Source organism: Bos indicus x Bos taurus, chromosome X (genome assembly GCF_003369695.1).
Source record: "Bos indicus x Bos taurus breed Angus x Brahman F1 hybrid chromosome X, Bos_hybrid_MaternalHap_v2.0, whole genome shotgun sequence".
In the NCBI taxonomy this organism is placed as follows: domain Eukaryota; kingdom Metazoa; phylum Chordata; class Mammalia; order Artiodactyla; family Bovidae; genus Bos; species Bos indicus x Bos taurus.
The window spans coordinates 112,130,089-112,153,969 of NC_040105.1; positions in this window are offsets into that span (position 1 = coordinate 112,130,089).

Below are 23,881 nucleotides of genomic sequence, written 5' to 3' on the forward strand. Positions count from 1 at the left end.
CTTTCCAAAACTGAACCGGGGGAAATGGAAAATCTTAGTAGACCCATCACAAGCACAGAAATTGAAACTGTAATCAGAAATCTTCCAACAAACAAAAGCCCAAGACCATACGGCTTCACAGCTGAATTCTACCAAAAATTCAGAGAAGAGCTAACACCTATCCTATTCAAACTCTTCCAGAAAATTGCAGAGGAAGGTAAACTTCCAAACCCATTCTATGAGGCCACCATCACCCTAATACCAAAACCTGACAAAGATGTCACAAAAAAAGAAAACTACAGGCCAATATTCACTGATGAACATAGATGCAAAAATCCTTAACAAAATTCTAGCAAACTGAATCCAACAAATATTAAAAAGATCATACATCATGACCAAGTGGGGTTTATCCCAGGGGTGCAAGGATTCTTCAATACCCACAAATCAATCAATGTAATACACCACATTATCAAATTGAAAAATAAAAGCCATATGATTATCTCAATAGATGCAGAGAAAGCCTTTGACAAAACTCAACATCCATTTATGATAAAAAACCCTCCAGAAAGCAGGAATGGAAGGAACATACCTCAACACAATAAAAGCTATATATGACAAAACCAGAGCAAACATTATCCTCAATGGAGAAAACTTGAAAGCATTTCCCCCAAATTCAGGAACAAGACAAGAGTGCTCCCTCTCATCACCACTATTCAAAATAGTTTTGGAAGTTTGGGCCACAGAAATCAGAGCAGAAAAAGAGATAAAAAGAATCCAGATTGGAAAAGAAGAAGTAAAACTCTCACTGTTTGCAGATGACATGATCCTCTACATAGAAAACCCTAAAGACTCCACCAGAAAATTACTAGAAATAATCAATGAAGATAGTAAAGTTGCAGGATATAAAATAAACACACAGAAATCCCTTGCGTTCCTATACACTAATAATGAGAAAACAGAAATAAAATTGAGGAAAAAATTCCATTCACCTTTCCAACGAAAAGAATAAAATACTTAGGAATATATCTACCTAAAGGAAAAAACACCTATATATAGAAAACTACAAAACACTGGTGAAAGAAATCAAAGAGGATACTAATAGATGGAGAAATATACCATGTTCATGGATTGGAAGAATCAATATAGTGAAAATGAGTATACTACCCAAAGCAATTTATAGATTCAGTGCAATCCCTATTAAGCTACCAATGGTATTTTTCAGAGAACTAGAACAAATAATTTCACAATTTGTATGGAAATACAAAAAACCTCGAATAGCCAAAGCAATCTTGAGAAAGAAGAATGGAACTGGAGGAATCAACCTGCCTGACTTCAGGCTCTACTACAAAGCCAAAGTCATCAAGACAGTATGGTACTGGCACAAAGACAGAAATATAGATCACTGGAACAAAATAGAAAGTCCAGAGATAAATCCATGCACCTATGGACACCTTATCTTTGACAAAGGAGGCAAGAATATACAATGGGTTAAAGACAATCTCTTTAACAAGTGGTGCTGGGAAAACTGGTCAACCACTTGCAAAAGAATGAAACTAGAGCACTTTCTAACACCATACACAAAAATAAACTCAAAATGGATTAAAGATCTAAACTTAAGACCAGAAACTATTAAACACCTAGAGGAAAACATAGGCAAAACACTCTCCGATATTAACCACAGCAGGATCCTCTATGACTTATCTCCCAGAATATTGGAAATAAAAGCAAAAATAAACAAATGGGACCTAATTAAAATTAAAAGCTTCTGCACAACGAAGGAAACTGTAAGCAAGGTGAAAAGACAGCCTTCAGAATGGGAGAAAATAATAGCAATTGAAGCAACTGATAAAGAATTAATCTCAAAAATATACAAGCAACGCCAGCAGCTCAATTCCAGAAAAATAAAAAACCCAATCAAAAAATGGGCCAAAGAACTAAACAGACATTTCTCCAAAGAAGACATCAGATCAGATCAGATTAGATCAGTCGTTCAGTCATGTCCAACTCTTTGCATCCCCATGAATCGCAGCACACCAGGCCTCCCTGTCCATCACCAACTCCCGGAGTTCACTCAGACTCACATCCATCGAGTCAGTGATGCCATCCAGCCATCTCATCTTCTCTCGTACCCTTCTCCTCTTGCCCCCAATCCCTCCCAGCATCAGAGTCTTTTCCAATGAGTCAAATCTTCACATGAGGTGGCCAAAGCACTGGAGTTTCAGCTTTAGCATCATTCCTTCCAAAGAAATTCCAGGGCTGATCTCCTTCAGAATGGACTGGTTGGATCTCCTTGCAGTCCAAGGGACTCTCAAGAGTCTTCTCCAACACCACAGTTCAAAAGCATCAATTCTTCGGCGCTCAGCCTTCTTCACAGTCCAACTCTCACATCCATACATGACCACTGGAAAAACCATAGCCTTGACTAGACGGACCTTTGTTGGCAAAGTAATGTCTCTGCTTTTGAATATGGTATCTAGGTTAGTCATAACTTTCCTTCCAAGGAGTAAGCGTCTTTTAATTTCATGGCTGCAGTCACCATCTGTAGTGATTTTGGAGCCCAGAAAAATAAAGTCTGACACTGTTTCCACTGTTTCCCCATCTATTTCCCATGAAGTGATGGGACTGGATGCCATGATCTTTATTTTCTGAATGTTGAGCTTTAAGCCAACTTTTTCACTCTCCACTTTCACTTTCATCAAGAGGCTTTTTAGTTCCTCTTCACTTTCTGCCATAAGGGTGGTGTCATCTGCATATCTGAGGTTATTGATATTTCTCCCAGCAATCTTGACTCCAGCTTGTGTTTCTTCCAGTCCAGCGTTTCTCATGATGTACTCTGCATATAAGTTAAATAAACAGGGTGACAATATACAGCCTTGACATACTCCTTTTCCTATTTGGAACCAGTCTGACAAACACATGAAAAGATGCTCAACACCACTCATTATCAGAGAAATGCAAATCAAAACCACTATGAGGTACCATTTCATGCCAGTCACAATGGCTGCTATCCAAAAGTCTATAAGCAATAAATGCTGGAGAGGGTGTGGAGAAAAGGGAATCCTCTTACACTGTTGGTGGGAATGCAAACTAGTACAGCCACTATGGAGAATAGTGTGGAGATTCCTTGAAAAACTGGAAATAGAACTGCCAAATAACCCAGCAATCCCACTGCTGGGCATAAACACTGAGGAAACCAGAATTGAAAGAGACACATGTACCCCAGTGTTCATCGCAGCACTGTTTATAACAGTCAGGACATGGAAGCAACCTAGATATTCATCAGCAGACGAATGGATAAGAAAGCTGTGGTACATATACACAGTGGAATATTGCTCAGCCTTTAAAAAGAATACATTTGAATCAGTTCTAATGATGTGAATGAAACTGGAGCCTATTATACAGAGTGAAGTAAGCCAGAAAGAAAAACACCAATACAGTATACTAACGCATATATATGGAATTTAGAAAGAAGGTAACAATAACCCTGTATGCGAGACAGCAAAAGAGACATAAATGTATAGAAAAAACAGTCTTTTGGACTCTGTGGGAGTGGGCGAGGGTGGGATGATTTGGGAGAATGGCATTGAAACATGTATATTATCATATGTGAAATAGATCGCCAGTCCAGGTTTGATGCATGATACAGGGTGTTCGGGGCTGATGGGATGGGGAGGGAGGTGGGAGGGGGTTCGGATGGGGAACACATGTACACCTGTGGCGGATTCATGTCAATGTATGGCAAAACCAATACAATATTGTAAAGTAATTAGCCTTCAGTTAAAATAAATAAATTTATATTAAAAGAAAAATATTTATGATCTTATTTTTCATCTCTTCACATTCTAATTATAGAAGTAACAAAGTTTCCAGAGAACCTAAACACCAAATTATATTTACTGCAAGAACAATAAGTTTTATTTTATACATCACAGTTCAAAGGAAATACGTAGTTGGTTTTTCATCTATGAGAACATGTTACCATATATACCTATATAAATATAAAATTAGAAGCGAAAAATTAACATTCAAGCTCAGTTTTATTTGCATTTGTTCAACAATTGAGTTTATATGCATGCATACACAAACACACATACAAACACACATATCACTGATCTAAAATATCCAGTTTGCCAAAGCCAAGACATCTTTTCTTTCCCTCACTTGGTTTTAAAATTCTCTCAGGGAAATGGGTACAGTGCTACCTTTAAAGTGTCCAAGTAGAATAATATGATTTGCATTTTAAGTTTGTAGGTGGTAAAAATCAATGACATCTCTAAACAGGTCCTTTTATTCCTTGTGCTACACAATTTCACATGTGTTAGGAGTTGATTGTGACTACTTGAATAATGTTACATCTTGACCTGTGCTTTAACTAACTGAGGACATCTTGATTGTATGAATTACTCAGGTGTTATTATTATTATTATTTTAAAATATGGCTCATTACTTAGATTTCCCCCCAGTCAGTTAGAACTTGCCAATCAATTGCAAAACACAGAGGACTCTTACTTTCATTAGGTTACAAGCACACAGTATAATATAAAAAGTAAGCATAAAGGAAAAAATCCAAAAGATAAAGGCATTTTCTTATGCAAGAATAAGAATTGAAGAAACTGTGATCTCTGTCTGTGGACACTTATAGTCTATCTAGCTGACTTTTGAATAAAGAGGAGTTTCTAGATCAAAACAGCCTTTCTAGCAACACCACGGAAGTCAACAATCACGTACATTTAAAATAAAGATGTGTGCTGTGTCCTAAGTCACTTCAGTCATGTCTGACTTTTTGCGATCCTATGGACTGTAGCCTGCCAGATTCCTCTGTCTATGGGATTCTCCAGGCAAGAATACTGGAGTGGGTTGCCATGCCCTCCTCCAGGGGATCTTCCTGACCCAGGGATTGAATCCTTGTATCTTACATCTCCTGCATTGTCAGGTGGGTTCTTTACCACTAGCGCCACCTGAGAATCCCCCAAATAAAGATAAGAGAACCCTTTTCAAGAACTAAGATTTCCCAGGTTAGAAGTGACTTTTTCCAGAATGCTATGATTCTCATACCAATGCTATGGGCTGGATAAACTGGGATTGCTCTTCACCCAAAAATGTTCTTAAACTGCTGCCAGCTTCTACATGAAGTCAAATTTCCAGAGTTTCTCACTAATTGTAGCCCCTCTTGAATCACAATGGCAGCCTACTCAACTCAAGGCACTGAGCTTTCTTATGCTAACTTGACCTGTCTGCTTGATAAGAGCCCTAGAGATGAAGTGAACATCTGCCACTATACAAACTCTCCTCTTAGTGCAGTTAGAGAAAAATGTTTACTTGTAATCCTTTACTTGGTTTTTAGATACAGAAGTGATGCTGACGTTCAGGAATTTCTTCTATCAAGTGTGATGGATTTTCTTTGCATTAAACAAGAAGTGTCCCTGCCTTCTCTGAGGGACACATAATCCTTGTACTATCTGGATGGTACTAAGGATAAAGCCAAATAGTATGGTCCTCAAATAAAAATCTGTTTCTGAAGGTATCCAGGGGTCTGGATTATATGAATTTGTGTCAAAAAGATACCATTTTTCTCAAATTTTTCCAGAATCCCGCCCATGCTCTCCCCAGATTTTTCCTGCTTGAGCCCTCTAGAGCTCACTGTCTACTTCTCTTTCAGGGCACTTGTTACTTTCTAGGATGTCTGATCACTATTTGAGTCCTTGTCTATCCCCACCACTGGAGTATGAGTGCAAGGGCAGAATCTGGTCTCCTGACTCCTTGTCCCCAGCACCTGGCACTGAATGGAAGTGCAAGAAGCACCCACTGAAGGAAATCAGGGGCCATTCCCAATATGTGACCTCATTTCACACTGGCCAAAGAGCATCTGCAAGAAGCCGTCTGGCATTCACACCCAATTCACACTCCACTGGTGACTGGCATCCAGAACTATTTGGTCCAGCTCTGACCTCAAGGAAGAGCCTCTGACAAAATTTGTCATTTGAAACCATTATGAAGCCAGCAAGAGCAGTAATGTGGACCCTGGGCCCCACCTTAATTGGGTAGGTTTGGGTTTCGCTTTGGTTACTAGGCCAATTCCATGTCACTTCACTGCAGATAAGATTACGTTAGTAAGGGGAGAATATAAGAGGTTCCATATGTTTACTGAATGTGGGTATCATACATGGTTACATGTGTTCTCTTCGCAGCTTGTCACCCAAGACCCTCTAGAATATAATACACCTCACCTCTTCAGCCATACCATAGCTTACATCTTTCTGAATTCCAGGAAGTATGCACCATTGCCTTGTCACACACTCCTTTATCCAGACCCATCCAGTCTTCCTGCCTAGAAGGCCTTTCTTCATATTTTTAATGATTGAAGCTGTATCTATTCCTCAAGCCACTTTCTCCAAAGCATCTTCCCCAAGAAGCCTTTTGTCTTTCCCTCTCCTGTCCTCCAAATGGCACCTGCCCTATCTGGCTGTGTATGAAATTTTTTATGTTGTCTGTTTCCCCCCAAGGGCAGGAAAAATGTTAGTTCCTCCCAACAACACATGGTTGTCTGAACCTAGCCTGCAAAACTGTGAAGAATAGGTCGTAGTCAACTGGTTAAGGACTGTGACAAGAGCTTTCTCTTTCTCCAGAGACCCTAGGATGAAGCACAAACTGGAATCAAGATTGCAGGGAGAAGTATAAACAACCTCAGATATGCAGATACCACCACCCTTATGACAGAAAATTAAGAGGAACTAAAGAGCCTCTTAATAAAAGTGAAAGAGGAGAGTGAAAAAGCTGGCTTAAAACTCAACATTCAAAAAACTAAGATATGGCATCCTATCCCATCACTTCATGGCAAGTAGATGGGGACACAATGGAAACAGACACTGTATTTTCTAGGGCTCCAAAATCACTGCACGTGGTGACTGCAGCCGTGAAATTAAAAGATGCTTGCTCCTTGGAAGGAAAGCTATGACCATCCTAGACAGTATATTAAAAAGCAGAGACATTACTTTGCTGACAAAGGTCCATATAGACAAAGTTATGGTTTTTCCACTAGTCATGTATGGATGTGAGAGCTGATCCATAAAGAAGGCTGAGCACCATAGAATTGATGCTTTTGAACTGTGGTGTTGGAGAAGACTCTTGAGAGCCCCTTGGACTGCAAGGAGATCAAACCAGTCAATTCTAAAGGAAATCAGTCCTGAATATTCATTGGAAGGACTGATGCTGAAGCTGAAGCTCCAATCCTTTGGCCACCTGATTCAAAGAACTGACTCATGGAAAAGACCTTGATGCTGGGAAAGATTGAAGGCAGGAGAAGAAGGGGGTAAAAGAGAATGAGATGGTTGGATGGCATCACAGACTCAATGGACATGAGTTTGAGTAAGCTCTGGGAGTTGGTGATGAGCAGGGAAGCCTGGCCTGCTGCAGTCCATGGGGTGGCAAAGAGTCAGACACGACTGAGTGACTGAATTAAACTGACTGAGAGGCCCTAGGATTCATGAAAATAATAGTCTAAGATATAGAAAAAGATGTAGGAAAAAATGTAGGAGAAGTAGCTTAATATGTAGATAGCCTTCTCTCTTTACATAAAGGTATATTTTAAGTGAACCACTGAAAGAAGTCTTAGTGAATCACGTAAGACTCTGGAGACTTCTCTGGCAGTCCAGTGGTTAAGACTCCAAGCTCCTACTGCACAAAGCATGGTTTCAATCCCTGGCTGGGTACTAAGATCCCATGTGCCACAAAAAAAGAATATGATAGGTAAGTTTTCTCTGTTTTCAGTCCATTTTCAGTTTAAAACTCTGAAAATAAACTGGTGAAAAAAAAACAAGGAAAATTATACAGGAACTCTTCACAGAAGAACTTTCTAGGAAATCACATATACAAACTCACAGAAATACTGAATTTGAGTCAAGAACCTGATACATATTACACTGGAGTATTTTAGGCCACTCTTGGTCCATATTTCTTAAAGTTCACTCTATTTGACTCCATAAGAAGTTACCAAGGGAGCAAGAATTCTGTTTTCAGAACATTGAGCCCTATGCTTCTGTTTTCTGGGCAAATTTAGATGTCTTCAGCAATTTCAAATGCTTCCATGGATTTAGTTAGTTGTTTGTATCCCAAATAGTTATCAACTATGGGCAAAGCACTGTGCTGGGTTTTTTTATTGCTGTTATTGTCAGTCTTAAAGCTAAAAGACCTACAGAGAAACAATAATTATTTCAAAGAGCTACATAACTGCCAAAATAATTATCTAAAAATAGAAAAGGTAGAATATTGAGAAGTATAAGAATCAAATGGGGAAACTGATGTCAGATAAGTTATGTTCTCTAACTGAAGATGTTAACATTTTAATTTAATTTGTAAGCTAACTGGGCACTATAGCAAATTTCTGAGAAGGGACTGATAGGATCAAAGCAACTTTAAGAGAGATGATGCCAGGAGCTGAGTGGACAGGCTGAGGAAAGGCTTGAGTTTAGGAGGTCAGCAGAAGGAACAGAAGAAAGCTGAAAGAGAGGATGGATTTTCGACATGGTATAAAGGAGGCAGGTGAAAAGGAGAAAAGACAAAGAATGAGTTACAAGGCAGAAATGACACTGCCTCTACGGGCCTGTGGCAGTAAGGGGCTGAAGTGGCTGAAAGTCACAAGGCCAAAGGTATCCTTTACTGGAGGGAAACTGGATTATGGAAGAGTCTGAAAAGAAAAATCACAAACTGCAGGTTCTCTTGCATGTTTAGGCATCAATGAAACATGCAAGAAAACCTACTCTCTATTTGACAAGAATGATCAATCTGACCATGTAGATAGATAAGAGCAATAGTTGGATGCATCACTTGGTGATCTCTTCTAGTCCATTCTACAAGACACACACAAAGGAGAGAAGGAGAAGGTGGGATGCTTTGAGAGAATAGCACTGAAACATATACATTACCATATGGAAAATAGATAACCAGTGCAAGTTTGATGTGTGAAGCAGGGCACCCAAAGCCAGTGCTTCGTGACAACCTGGAGGGATAGGGTGGGAAGGAAGATGGGAGGGGGGTTCAGGATGGAGGGGACATGTGTACACCTATGCAGATTCATACTGATGTAGGGCAAAAACCATCACAATACTGTAAAGCAATTAAAATAAATAATTTTTTTTAAAAAAAAAAAGAACATTTGAAATTTGATGCATCACTATGAGTGCTCCAAGGGAGTGACCTGAGGAAGGGAAAATAAAACCTTGGAAATACTCAATGAGAAGGATGGAGGGAGTGAGCAGCAACCAGGGGAGATAAGAGAGCCCAAGCAAGTGAGAAGACCAGGCAGCTTCTCCATCCTGGAGGATGAGGAAGAAGGCCAGGATCAGGAAAGAAACCAGGAGAGAACTGGCAAAAGCATATACAGACGTTATCAGTTTTGCATAATGTCAGAGCACCATAATTTCTGCCTTCCCAGACTCTATACTACTTCCATCTGTTCCATCTGAGGAATCACTTGTTCCTGATCAATAACATCTCAAAATATAAGAAGATGTTTTTCTTCCCAGTGTACAATTTATTAACACTAGCATTTTACAAAACGTTGTGCTTTTCTTCCTAGAAACACCTAACCTGGGCAAGCTCCCTCCTAGCCCTAAACAGAGCCTATCCACCCAGAAAGGCTTAGTTGGCCTCCGTCATGGGGCCTCTGGACAATAAAGAGGGATTTGCATAAAGGTGGTCAGCAGAGTACAGCCTCTCTTGGAGGCCTTGCAGCGTTGAAAGGGCCATTCTCCAACCTGGCAGCATAATCCTAATGGAGAGCTTTTGTGCACAGGATGTGGCAGGCCACTTTATTCAGCTGACAATCCAGTGAAAGAAGGAATGACCCGCCTCCTTTTGGTAAAGCTCAGGCAGCTGGCAGCCCACAGGCTGGACAGCTTACCCGATCAGAGGCAGGACAATTGTCAGCTTCAGCCCCCAAAGGTGCTCCGCGAGGCACAGACCATTGCTGGTGCGCGTGGCTGCATGCTGGGTGCTCTCGCTGCTCAAGACAAAGGTCCGGGAGCCTGATCTCTGCAAAGGAGAGGAGCTGAGGGACCTGCCATTCCCTACAATACTTCTTGAAGAGATCGAAATCTATCAGCAGGGCGCAGCCTTTTCGACAGTTTTGTGGATCTCTATATAATTTCCCATTAGAACGCTGGGAAAGAGCCAGATTTCTGATTTCTTTTGCAGTTTAAAATTTTTAAAAAGAAACCTGATTTTCAATTTCCTCTTTTTGAGACTGTTAGATTTACAAAATAGAGCAGAGACTCAAGGCAAACAGAATTCTACCACTCAGAGGCAAATACTGCCATTTCAGATGATTTCTTCCCAGTCTTTTTCAATGTAGCTTTGACAATTCTATAAATACAGTTTGTTCTCTGACTGATCTCTATTATTCAACTAAGGAATAATAAGCCCTTTAGAAGTATAGTGGTTTCTCCTAATTTATTTTAATTCCCTTGCCTTAAGGTAATTCCCCAGCCCAATCCCCAGTTTTCCTGAATCCTAGTCCATTATTCTGTGTATACTAGGCTGCCTTACCCCCAAAAAACAGGAAAATTGTCTCCCAGAAGCTGTTGAACATTTTTTAAAAGGGGTCATATTCACTTATGCAACAAAAATAATTTAAGATCAATATATGAATTATGCGCAAATATCACACAAAAGATTAAAAAACCATACATGTATTTTTATTACATCAAAAAATAACCTATTCCAAATAAGCATCTTAGGTTTTACTTTTGGAAATATTTACTTCTTCAAAAACCTTTTTTATTTTTGATTTTCAGAACTTAGAATAGTTGCTCAACTTGGAATACTGGTTAGCTACAATTCAAAAGTATCCTTAAAAAAATGGCATATGTTTGTTGACATATGTTGATTTTGGAAGGAAAATGCAACAACTGAATAAAAATATTATTAAACAATTTTTCATAACCCAGAAAAGAAAAATAATATTTACTTTATTCCTCTTTTTATCTGCCATTATGTTTTATCTAATCACTTTATATTTTTTTAGTTTATAAAACTGACTCATTATTCTATTGTGTGTTTATTAATTTCTCTTTGGTAGATCATTCTCATTGTCTTAAAATCTTTTTTTATTAACTATGGTGTCATTTTTTTTAGAAATACAACCTTCTGGGATGAACTATCAATTGGTTATGAGAATGTTAATGTTCTATAATTTTGCCACTTATTTGTATCATGATTTTGAGAAATTAAGAGATGATAGAGTATGACTGTTATGTCACTTAATGAGGAATTTATTTGGCTATTTTTAAGATATTTAAATAAAACTGCTAAGGACAAATGACATTTTGATTTTTAGTAAGATTACTAAAATAAATACTTCAATCTGCTATTTACATTTTCGTGAAAGTGGCTCAGTCATGTCCGACATTTTTGCAACCCCGTGGACTATATGTAGCCCACCAGACCCCTTTATCCATGGGATTTCCCAGGCAAGAATACTGGAGTGGGTTGCCATTTCCTTCCCCAGTGAAAAATTTAAAAATACATAACACTTTAGTAAATTTATTAATTCTTAATTTATTAGCTACACAGTTCTCAAATTAGAGAGAGGGGCCAAAGAAACCTTCCATTTCCTCAATGAAAAATTGTAGACCTCCTCAATTAAAATTATCTCCCTCATTGTTGCTGACTCTTGGCTGTGACCACACCAGACATCCTCCTCCCAAATCCACTCTCACACAGTCCTTTTCTCAGTGCTAATGGTTGAGACATGGCCACATGAAAGGGATGCTCGGTGAATGCCTTGGCTGACAGCTGCAATATCCTCCCTGCTCAATACACTTCAAATACTTTCTGGGATCACATGTGCTGGAACTTTACACAAAAGGTTCCCACTTGCTTCTTGTGGAATGCACAGAAAAATGAAATAGCTCGTAATGAGAGTTTCCAGAGTTTTCATGTTGATTGACTTTGTTTGAGAATTTCACCTCAAAGTACAATCCTTTTGTGAAGACAGACCCTTGTTTCCTAGGCAACTCCTGCCTGTGACTTTCAAGTGTTCTTATTTCCAAGCGCTGTGTGGTCCTTGCCATACAGCAGAGCGCGCACCTAAGTATCCTGAGAAGATCAGCAGACAGAGCTGATACTATAGAAGGCAAAGAATAGAAAGATTTAACAAAGCTCTGTCTGTATGGTACCCAGAAATGTTTCAAACTGGTCTTGACCCAGCCTAAGAAGGAAAATGAAGCTTTCCACAACTTATGCCTAGACTAAGGGATATATGTATTGCTTTCTATGAAGAAACAACTGACTTACAAGTTCATTTTCCCAAATGGGCAATCTGAAGTTAGAGTATAGCAAGCCAAAAAACAAACCAAAAAAATTGCTTTAGTCCACACTTTAAAAATTACTACTCAAGTGGCTTAGTGAAAGTGAAAGACACTGTCGTGTCTGACTCTTTGTGACCCCATGGACTGTATAGTCCATGGAATTCTCTAGGCCAGAATACTGGAGTGGGTAGCCTTTACCCTTCTCCAGGGGATCTTCCCAACCCAGGGATCGAACCCAGGTCTTCCGCATCACAGGCAGATTCTTTACCAGCTGAGCCACAAGGGAAGCCCCAAAATACTGGAGTGGGTAGCCTATCCCTTCTCCAGTGGATCTGTCCAAGCCAGGAATCGAACTGGGGTCTCCTGCAATGCAGGTGGATTCTTTACCAACTGAGTTATCAGGGAAGCCCCCAAGTGGCTTAACAAGAGCACAAAACTAGTGGAAATCAGACAGGCCATGGAGATGGTGGAGTAAGAGGATGTGGAACTCATTTCCCTTCACAAATACATCAAGGTGACATCTAAATGCAGAGCAGTCCTCACTGAAACAAGCAGGACACCGGCAGAAAGACTCTTCTATGACTAAGGCCATACATATCCACAGGAAGTCAGGTAGGAAGGGAAAAGAAGTGAGCGGGTTGGGACCCATTCCCCTAGGAGGAGACATGGGAGAAGAGGGGGACATTGGGTGCTCAGAGATCCTCCCTGGGGATTGAGCTATTCAAAGACCTCTTAGCTGGTTTGAAAACCAGTGGGACTTACAGGCGGGCTGCAGGAAACCTAGACTCTGCTCATGAAGAGTGTGCACAAAGGCATGCTCACTCCTGCACTTGGAGGGTATTATGCTTAGTGACATAAGTCAGACAGAGAAAGACAAATACTCTATGATCTCACTTATATGTGGAACCTAAAAAACACAAGTGAACAAATGTAACAAAACAGAAACAGACTCACTGATACAGAGGACAAACTAGTGGTTACCAGTGGGGAGAGGAAAGAGGGAGGGGCAAATAGGGGTAGGGGATTAAGAGGTACAAACTACTATATATAAAATAAATAAGCTACAAGATACCGCACAGAGAATATAGCCAATATTTTATAATAATATTAAATGGAGTATAATCAATAAAAATATTGAATCACTGTGTTGTCACCTGAAATTTATATAATATTGAAATCAACTATACTTCAATAAAAAGATTTTTTTAAAAGTGGAAATCAAAAGCATTCTTGAAGTCAGAATGCTTAGAATCCAGTCCTAGCTCTGCAGTAGTTGTGTGACCTTAGGCAAGTCACCTTCCATCTCTGAGCACCTATAAAATAATGCTAAAGCCCTGATGCCACAAACCCATACAGTCATTCTGCTGCTGCTGCTAAGTCGCTTCAGTCGTGTCCGACTCTGTGCAACCCCATAGACGGCAGCCCACCAGGCTCCCCCGTCCCTGGGATTCTCCAGGCAAGAACACTGGAGTGGGTTGCCATTTCCTTCTCCAATGCATGAAAGTGAAAAGTGAAAGTGAAGTTGCTCAGCCATGTCCGACTCTTAGCGACCCCATGGACTGCAGCCCACCAGGCTCCTCTGTCCATGGGATTTTCCAGGCAAGAGTACTGGAGTGGGGTGCCATTGCCTTCTCCGACATAGAGAGCATCAGATACCATCAACGAGGGGCAGTTCCATGGAAAGTCTAAGGTTCACATTAATAAGGAGATAAACAGCAAGAAGACACAGTGGGAATTCAACACCTCTTGGCTTCCTCCTGAAAAACAACAGCCTTCACAAATTCAACAAATACTGCAGTAAGTAAAACATACATTGTAAAAATTAAAAGCAAAAGGGAAAAATCTTGGAACATTGTGTGCATACATATATTATGGTTAAATAGCAATGAAGAGAAAGAATGCTAATCAAATTCATGAATTTATGCTTTAATTTCCAAAGCTAAATATTAGCTTGATTGAGCAATATCTAATGTGCCTTGAGCTCAGGCATTAGCATATGAAAGGCTGACTGCCCTTAGCTCCTTGCCCTCCCAGAGGTGCACTTGTATATGTAAATATGGATTACATTTATTAGTTGTCATGCTCACTCTACAATTAAAGAACAAGCTGTTACTTATATAGTATGCCCAATCATTAGAAATAGAATCAGAAGAAAAACTCATCAACCCTCAAAGTATCCTTCCATCCTGGGGCATTTATTAGAAATGAGTCAAGACAGACTCCAAATGTATCAAACAAGAACAATATTTTCAGGGACCTCCCTGGAGGTCCAGTGGTTAAGACTCCGCCTTCCAATGCAGGGAATGCAGATTTGACCCTTGGTTGGGGAATTGAGATCCCACATGCTGCAGGATGCAGTCCAAATTTAAAAAAAAAAAAAAATGAAGAAAGAACAATATTCTACTTCTCATAAACAATATTTTGTAAGTCAATTTAATATTTATATAATGTTTTGGAAAAGCCTGACAGAGTTCTTAAGCTCTCGATAAAGGCAAAGGGAAAATGCACCATTTCCTTGCAGAGTCTAAATGAGGAGACTTACTTCCAAGGAAGTTTATGTGCTATATTACAAAACCTGACAATTATTTGGCTCCTGGGCTTCCCTGATAACTCAGTTGGTAAAGAATCTACCTGCAATGTGGGAGACCTGGGTTCTATCCCTGGGTTAGGAAGATCCCCTGGAGAAGGGAAAAGCTAGCTACCCACTCCAGTATTCTGGCCTGGAGAATTCCGTGGACTGTATAGCCCATGGGGTCGCAAAGAGTCAGACAGGACTGAGCGACTTTCACTTTTCAAGAGACTGATACTTTGAGATTATCACCTTGCAAACCCAGTGGGAACCTTTGCCACACGTGGCTTGAACCTATGAACATTCAGACACAGCATAAGTCACAAGACATGACAGAAAAAGCAGTTTTTATGGCTGGAGCAAGTAGGTGTGACTTTGTTTTCCCACACCAGAGCCATCATCCCACACCCACTAAGAGTCCACAGAAACCTCGAGGACTCTGGTTCTTCATTTACAGCTCAGTCTGCTCTGGGACAATGGAAGGGTCCAGTTCCCACCCCTCCCCACAAGTGCCAGGCCCAGGCTCAGAGGCAGGAATCTCCCTGTGCACGGAATGACTGATGAAGGGTCGGTGCTCAGGCCTTCTCATCACTAAGTCCAAAGGCCTCTCTCACCTGGCCACACTGGCCCAAGGACTTTCAAAGTCATGGGTCAAGTGTTTTCCAACAATTCCCTGGAATTTCATGAAAGGATCCTCTTTGGAGGTCTGGTGTAGCCATGCCTCAATCCTTCCTTTTCTTCTAGAACAGCTGGAGAAATACGCAAAACAAGACTATATACTTCAGACACAACTAGACTGTTTTCTAGAGCAAGCACTTTTGTTGACAGTATTTATTCCTAAATGTGATGACTGTTCATGTCTATTATATAAACTTACTGTTAGTCTCTCAATCATGTCCAACTCTTGGTGACCCCGTGGACTGTAGCCTGCCAGGAGCCTCTGTCCATGGAATTCTCCAGGCAAGAATGCTGGAGTGGGTAGCCATGCCCTTCTCCAAGGGATCTTCCTGACCCAGGGATCAGACCTGGGTCTCCTGCATTGTAGGCAAATTCTTTACCGTCTGAGCCACAAGAGAAGATCCATTTGCCATGCTCTCCTCCAGGGGATCTTTCCAACCCAGGGATCGAACCCAGGTCTCCTGCCTTGCAAGTGGATTCTTTACCATCTGAGCCACCAGGGAAGCCCAAGAATACTGGAGTGGGTAGGCTATCCCTTCTCCAGGGGAGCTTCCTGACCCAGGAATTGAACCAGGGTCTCCTGCATTGCAGGTGGATTCTTTACCAGCTGAACTATAGGGGAAGCCTAAGAACAAAGCCAGAGAGATATCATACTTCATGATTTTTAATTATAAGTCGCTCAGTTACGTCTGACTCTTTGTGACCCCATGGACTTTACAGTCCATGGAATTCTCCAGGCCAGAATACTGGAGTGGGTAGCCACTCCCTTCTCCAGGGGATCTTCCCAACCCAGGGATAGAACCCAGGTCTCCTGCATTGTAGATGAATTCTTTACCAGCTGAGCCACCAGGGAAGCCTTCCGGAGAAATTAAAATAAACTGGGCTACCTAGTTGACAGCAGAATTGCTTAATTTTATAAAGCAGGAGGGATCTGTGATTACTCAGGAAATGACATTTTCTCCTTTGTACACCTGCAGCCGTGGTTTGGAAAAGACCTGCTAAGAGGTTTTGCCATTGTCTGGGATGGACTTTCAGCCTGAGAATTTCCTCTACCATGATATTTGGAATTAAGCAGCTAATTTCAAAATAAGGGAGAATAAGTAGGATCAAAGCAGGTGTTTGTTCCATTAAGAGCAACAGGGAGAAATATATTGCTTTGCTATTTCATTTACCTATGAAGATACACTGCACATCAAAACCTTTCACAGCATTGTTTAAACATGTATTTTCCTGATAGAAATAGCAACATTCACAAGGCAAGGACCAAAAAGAGAATCATTTAGTGGAAAAACAACCAGGTAAGAATAGAAAAGTGAACTAACACTGCTTAGCTCAATACCCCGACCCGCCACTGGCCTCACCCACCACCCAAGGTTCCCTGCAGGGAACACCTGGAGCCACTGAAATGTACAAGCAAAGGGCCTCTTCTTTTAATTCAGTTACACATAAAATAACCCCAGTGCCCCATCCAGACACCTGGATGACTCACTGGCCTGCCTGTTCACACTGCTCTCCCAATATCAAGCAATTAGAACTCTGGGGCTCCTCACCAGTCATTTACAATTAAAACAAGGAAAAAATCATACTCTTTTGAGGGGTGAGTCACTATGTGAAATGTTGATCCTCTTATTTTGTTTTGTTTAAAGAAATAGGTTGAACAATAATAATGCAACATTTCCCTAATGAGTATGATGAAAATTATCCTTGCTTTCCAATTCTTTCTTCATGTTTTGCAGAGAACTTAGTATTCTGCTGCTGAACAACAGCCAGAAAAACACAAGCAAACTATACAGACCTTGCCCTCTCCTTTTTATCTCTTCTCTTTCTCTCCCTGCCTTGCCAGATTTCACAGCTTATCTATTCTCTCCTTTTTCAAGTTTTGCTTCCATCTGAGAAAGAACAAAATTCCTTGAAATGTTACAAATCCTGGCTTCTCCTACTTGCTTACAACCTCCAAATTACTTGGCACCTTTAATCATACTTTCCCAGCTTGCTTGCCACTAACCTTGTTACCACAATCACTGCAGCCAACATCAGTCCTGGCTGCAATGGCATTTAGGCACCCCTGTTTTAAAATATTCATGACCTGATCACATTTCATGGGAATTTTTTTTTTTTGGATATTCCCCTTTTCAAACTCCTGGCACATGGCTTCATGGTAGTTTGACTTTCAGAATTGTAAACTATATCACTATTTACAAGCAGAATTTGAATTTATAGAATGAAGCCAGTATGTGTTTGTTAATAATAAAGTCAGGGACCACTGAGAAAATAATTAATTAAACTTCTCTACCTATATATTGAGCTTATCGGGTCCCATTAGTAAGTGAAAACTCCATTTTAAAAATTCATATAGGAGTTAAAAGTCAAGCCAGTGCCCTCCCCCACATAACAAGGTCCAGAAAATACCATTCTTTCTTATTTTGTGTGTGTGAAACTTAACAAGCTTATTCTAAAACTTTTATGAAAGTATAAAGGTTACAAATAACCATGACAATCCTTAAGAACAAAGCCATGTATGAAGTATTCAGAAGATAATACAGAACAACAGCTTTAAGATATTTTTCTCCATTATGATGTCAAAAATTAATAATAAAAAGAATACATAAAGAAAAAAGATTAACTAAACACATTAAAGTTAATTTTTATTCATCAAAAAGTACCATCAAGAATGGGAAAGGACAAGCCACATCCCAGGGAAGATATTTGCAAACATTTAACCAGTAAGAATGGCACTCAGAATATGTGAAGAATTCCTATGAATTTAAAATAATGGGCAAAAACACTGGAAATGAAAATTATAACTACGATTCATGTCTAAAGCCCACTAGGTTAGCAAGAATTAAAAAGTCTGACATAATTAAGTATTGCCAGGGATGCAAAGTGAATCTTTTACAGTGCTGGAAGTGGTCCACTTTGGGAAGTAAGTTGAATATATACACACTGGTGACTTAGCATCATTACTCCTAGAGAAGTTCTCAAATGCCCCTAAGAGACACGCACAGCAGTATTCATGGCAACATTGTGACAGCAAAAGAAAATAAGGAAACAAACAACAAAAAACTGAGTGATCCAAATATCTGTAAAGAGCAGAAAGAATACTGCAGTATATTCATTTAGTGGAATACTAATCAGTAATCAAAATGAATTAATTTTGAGATTAACATGAGTGAACAACAAAAAAAAACCACGGTTAGAGAATATATGATGAAATAATACACATATTAATTCAAAACAGGCAAAATAGTCTATTGTGTAGATATACATACATAGTCGGGAAAACAGTGAGGAAAAATAAGTGAAAAATTATCACAAAAATCATCAGGATAGTGACTAATATGGACAGAGTGAGGGTATGTGATTAAGAAAGTGCACACAGAGACCTTTCACCAACAAAGTTCGAGATGCTAATCTGAATAGCTGCTACACTGGTGTTGGCATCACTATTCTTTAAAGTACACAATTACATGTCATGCAATTTTCTGTATTTGATACTTTTCAACAGAAAGAAATTAGCTTATCACATTTTCATTTAACTTTTGGTAATAAAATACTTTATTGGTTCCTCTTACTATCAAAAACATAGTAATGTTTCCATTGCTTCCATCTTTAAATTAAAAGCTTGGTTTTTTTAAAAAAGAAAAAATTCATTTGGTTCTGTCAAAAAACAAGCTACAACTCACTTCTGTAAATAATTAGGTTCTCTCACTTTAAATATCTTAATTCGCTGACCTTTACAATAAATAACTGTATATAAAAGGAGACAATGACCTGAACAATTTCGCAGAGAACATTTTACACATCTTAAAAAACCAAGCCTAAATGCTATCCCAACTTAATACTTAAAAGAATATTCAGTAAGAGTTATTGTAAAATTGAATTCATGTAGCACCAAGAAGTTTGGGACTTATAATATTTCAGATGATATGATATATGCAGCAAAAAGAATAATGATTTGTCTTCCATGAATTTTCAGGGGTTTATATACAATAGAAAGAATTCCTTATAGGTCCCTTTTAAAAGCCAAAAGTTCAAAAATCTACGCATGCCTTTCACTACATTTCCGATCTGTGGATATAGCGATTGACCCTATGGCAAAAGATCCATGTGTGATAAACAGCACAGTACAGTCCTATCTGAATATAACTGCTTACTCATCTTGTCTCATTAATATAATTTATACCTCAATTAAAATATCATTCTATCTGCAAGTTATATATTTCCCTAAAATACTCTATAATTCAGATTTCCATTTAGACAATGTTCTGCTCTTCCCCTTTCCTTGAATCAGTATGGTCTTATGGCATACCTCACTAAATTGTTTGGTTTTTCTCCTCTCAGTGAAACTTCCCCTCAACTCAAAGTATTATAATAAGGTAAATACAGATGTAACATAATTAACATATAAGACAAAAAGGATAATACAAACATATAGATCCATGCTAAATGAGACAACACAAAGCAAAAAACACACACTATGCTACGTTCATCTATTCTGAACCACAAGAAGGCCCTGCTAGAGCCCTGGCTCGTGTAAACTGATGTTCCCAGACACCCCTAGTGTCCTGTACTCCAGCATAATTAACTGTTACGTTTAAGGTGTTTCCATATTTATTTGTTTGTTCAGAACAGCCTATAGCAACTCTGACTCCTAATCCTGAACATGATGATAAATTAGACAAATAGTTAACTCAAACTTTCGAGAGTCCCCTCTCTAAAGCAATTTGACTATATTCCTCAAAGAAAGAGAAGTTTTAAAAACATCAATTTAAAGACAATAAAATCATTTTAACATAAGTTGTTCTACCAACCATAAAAGATTTCCCTCAAACTGAGTTGTTTACTTAAGTTTTTGCTACTTTCCCCACCCCCACCCCCCGCCTTTGGAGTGGTCCTATGTACTTAAAAGATGCTTACTCCTTGGAAGGAAAGTTTTGACCAACTTAGACAGCATATTAAAAAGCAGAGACATTCCTTTGCCAACAAAGGTCCGTCTAGTCAAGATTATGGTTTTTCCAGTGGTCATGTATGGATGTGAGAGTTGGACTATAAAGAAAGCTGAGCACCGAAGAATTGATGCTTTTGAACTGTGGTGTTGGAGAAGACTCTTGAGAGTCCCTTGGACTGCAAGGAGATCCAACCAGTCCATTCTAAAGGAGATCAGTCCTGGGTGTTCATCGGAAGGACTGATGCTGAAGCTGAAACTCTAATACTTTGGCCACCTCATGCGAAGAGTTGACTCATTGGAAAAGACCCTGATGCTGGGAGGGATTGGGGGCAGGAGGAGAAGGGGACGACAGAGGATGAGATGGCTGGATGGCATCACCGACTCGATGGACATGAGTTTGAGTGAGCTCCAGGAGTTGGTGATGGACAGGGAGGCCTGGCGTGCTGTGATTTATGGGGTCGCAAAGAGCCGGACACAACTGAGTGACTGAACTGAACTGATAGGAACATTTGTTAATATTCATGAAGGCTTCAGTCACATATACTACAGGCTTTTAAGTATATGGATGTAATTTCAGTTTGTATATTGGTATTACTCCATTTTACAAGAAAGAATTTTCAGTAGCCAGGCATTCTATGCTTTCAGTGTTGATACACTCACACACACATCCCTATGCCAGCACATTCGAAAACTAAAGACCAAAAATCCCCACTAATATGAAACGATACTTGCACATCAATGTTCATAGCAGCACTATTTATAATAGCCAAGACATAGAAGCAACCTAAGTGTCCACTGACAGATGATTGGATGAGGAAGATGTGGTATATATATATATGTGTGTGTATAATGGAATACCATTCAGCCTTTAAAAAGAATGTAATAATGTCACTTGCAGCAACATGGATGGAGCTTGATGTTATCATACTAAGTGAAGTAAATCAGACAGAGAAAAACAAACAACATAGGACATCACCTATATGTGTAATCTTAAAAATGATATGAAAGAACTTATTTTAAAAACGGAAAAAGATTCACAGATATAGGAAACAAACTAGAAGTTACCAAAGGGGAGGGCGGAGAGTCAAATTAACAGATGCAAATTACTATATATAAACCAGGTAAGCGACAAGGATGTGCCATAGAGCATAGAAAATTACACCCATTATCTTGTAATAAGCTATAATGGCGTATAATCTGCAAAAATAATGAATCACTATGCTGTACACACAAAACTGACACAATGTTATAAATCAACTATAATTCAATTTTTAAAAACCACTTAAATGATACAATATTTAAAAATTTAATATTAAAAAAAAAAACAAAAAAATGAACGAAAACCCTCATGGGGATCCTTTGAAAAGCTACCTTTGCAACATGGCCCTCAAAATCAGAAAGTGTACAGACTCACAGCACACAACTGCTCTTTCTCTTAAAGTCAGCTGGTCTCTGGCTTTCCATTCCACATCTACTGTTTTACTGGAGGCCCACTGAGCCCACCTACCCAGAAAAGCCTCTGACTTTGTTCCTCACTCACTGACATCAAAAAAAAAAAAATGTTTCTAGACTTAGGTTGATGCTAGAAACTTCCTCAAAATTTCCGAAGGCACACAGAGTGTTTCCCACCATGATACCTATGATGGGACCTCATGGAGGACTCCAAATACAAGACTTCAAAAATGGTCCACATCTAAAGCAATATATATATATATATATCTCCATCCCTGCCTCATAGAGTTGGGAGGATTCGCTGGGATGATGCATGCAGAATGCCTGGTACCAGGTCTAGGAGGAAGGAGGCCCTTGTCAGTGAGGCTGTAATTCCCATCAGGAATCACAGAAGCAGGGAGAGTGCCCATTCCCCCCTGAACATAGCATGTACAAGATTTGAGGAACTTCCACTGGTCTTGCTTGGAGGAATCACTTTACCTCTGGTCTTTCTCACAGGGGACCTGCCAATATCGGAAAGTAGCTAGACATTCCTCAGCAAAGAAAGGATAGTCATAAGTAGCCTCTATAGCAAGCCCTCAAATTCCATGGAAGTCTCCAAAGAAATTCCCTGAAAGACGAAAAACCCAGTGATGTAAAGTTTTATCTCTGTGTGGTCATCAAACTTCTGGTTGTCTGCTTCATCCCCAAAGGAGTTATCTCATTTGCACATCTCTTAAAGGAAAAGATAACATGTTTGTATACAACCAACAACAAGTCACTCCCGGCCTGTAAGGACACCCACACCCTCATCCATCTCCAGTTCATTCAGAGGCCATTTTGTGGAGCTGTGGCAATATTTCAACTACATCTGAAATATACTGATCAGTGTGTGATTGGAGATTCCATTAAATGCCCCCCATTTTTCCTGATATGATATTATAGTGGTATACCTTAATGAATTATGGTCTATTTTGCTATTTAAAAAATTCAGTGATAAATACATGGAGGAATTTAAGGAATGCTATTTTAATTCATTTTGAACTTTTAAAAATCTATCAATGAATTCTGGAAGGATCTTCCTTTAATGTCCTGATGCTTTTCAGTTCTATCCATCAAGTAGAAAGTGGACAGCCTCTATGTTGCTACCTACTACATTCTCCATTAAGCCAGGAGTGTGTGCTTGAAACATGATCTGCTTCTAGATGCCAAACATCTTCTGTAGAGCATGGTTGTTGCTCCCTGGTAAAAACTCCAGAAACAGAGTCATACTTTCTGATACTAAAAATGCTCCTTAGGCAAAAAAGATGTGTGAACTGGCTTCCCCTTTTTAGTCCATGTCAGCAGCTCTAACCTGCACTCTTAACTAGAATCCTCAACTCCCACACTCTCAGCCTCTCCAAAACTGTTCTCCACCCAGCAGCCAGCACAGCCTCTAAAAATGTTCATGTCACATCATACCTATGGTCTAGATACTGTCAGCTTCCCAATCACCACGGCTATTGAAGGCCCAAGACTGTTCTCACCTCCTCTAATACCCTCTCAGTTGTAATGGATGCTTTTCTGTCCTCACTTCACAACAGTTAGAAGATACGCACACACACACACACACACACATATATATATAATCTTGTTTTATATATATATATAGAGAGAGAAAAATGACCTTATACATAATAGGATATTATATACATCTTATTTTATATCTATAACTTTGCTATAACTTTTACTAATTATTTTGAATTGAGAAACTATGGAAGGGACATATTCTGACATTGGAACCATGAAAAGAAAAAAAAGGTCCCTTCTGGGAGATCATTAACTAAAAGGAAGATGTTGAAATATGTTCTCAGAGAGCCTAAGCACCTATGCTTTTTTCTTCCTCTACTCTCAACAAGAATCAGTTTAGAACATGGAAATTACCTACGTTCTCCACCTTCAGAGTGTTCATGAAGCTCCCAAGGGAGATGC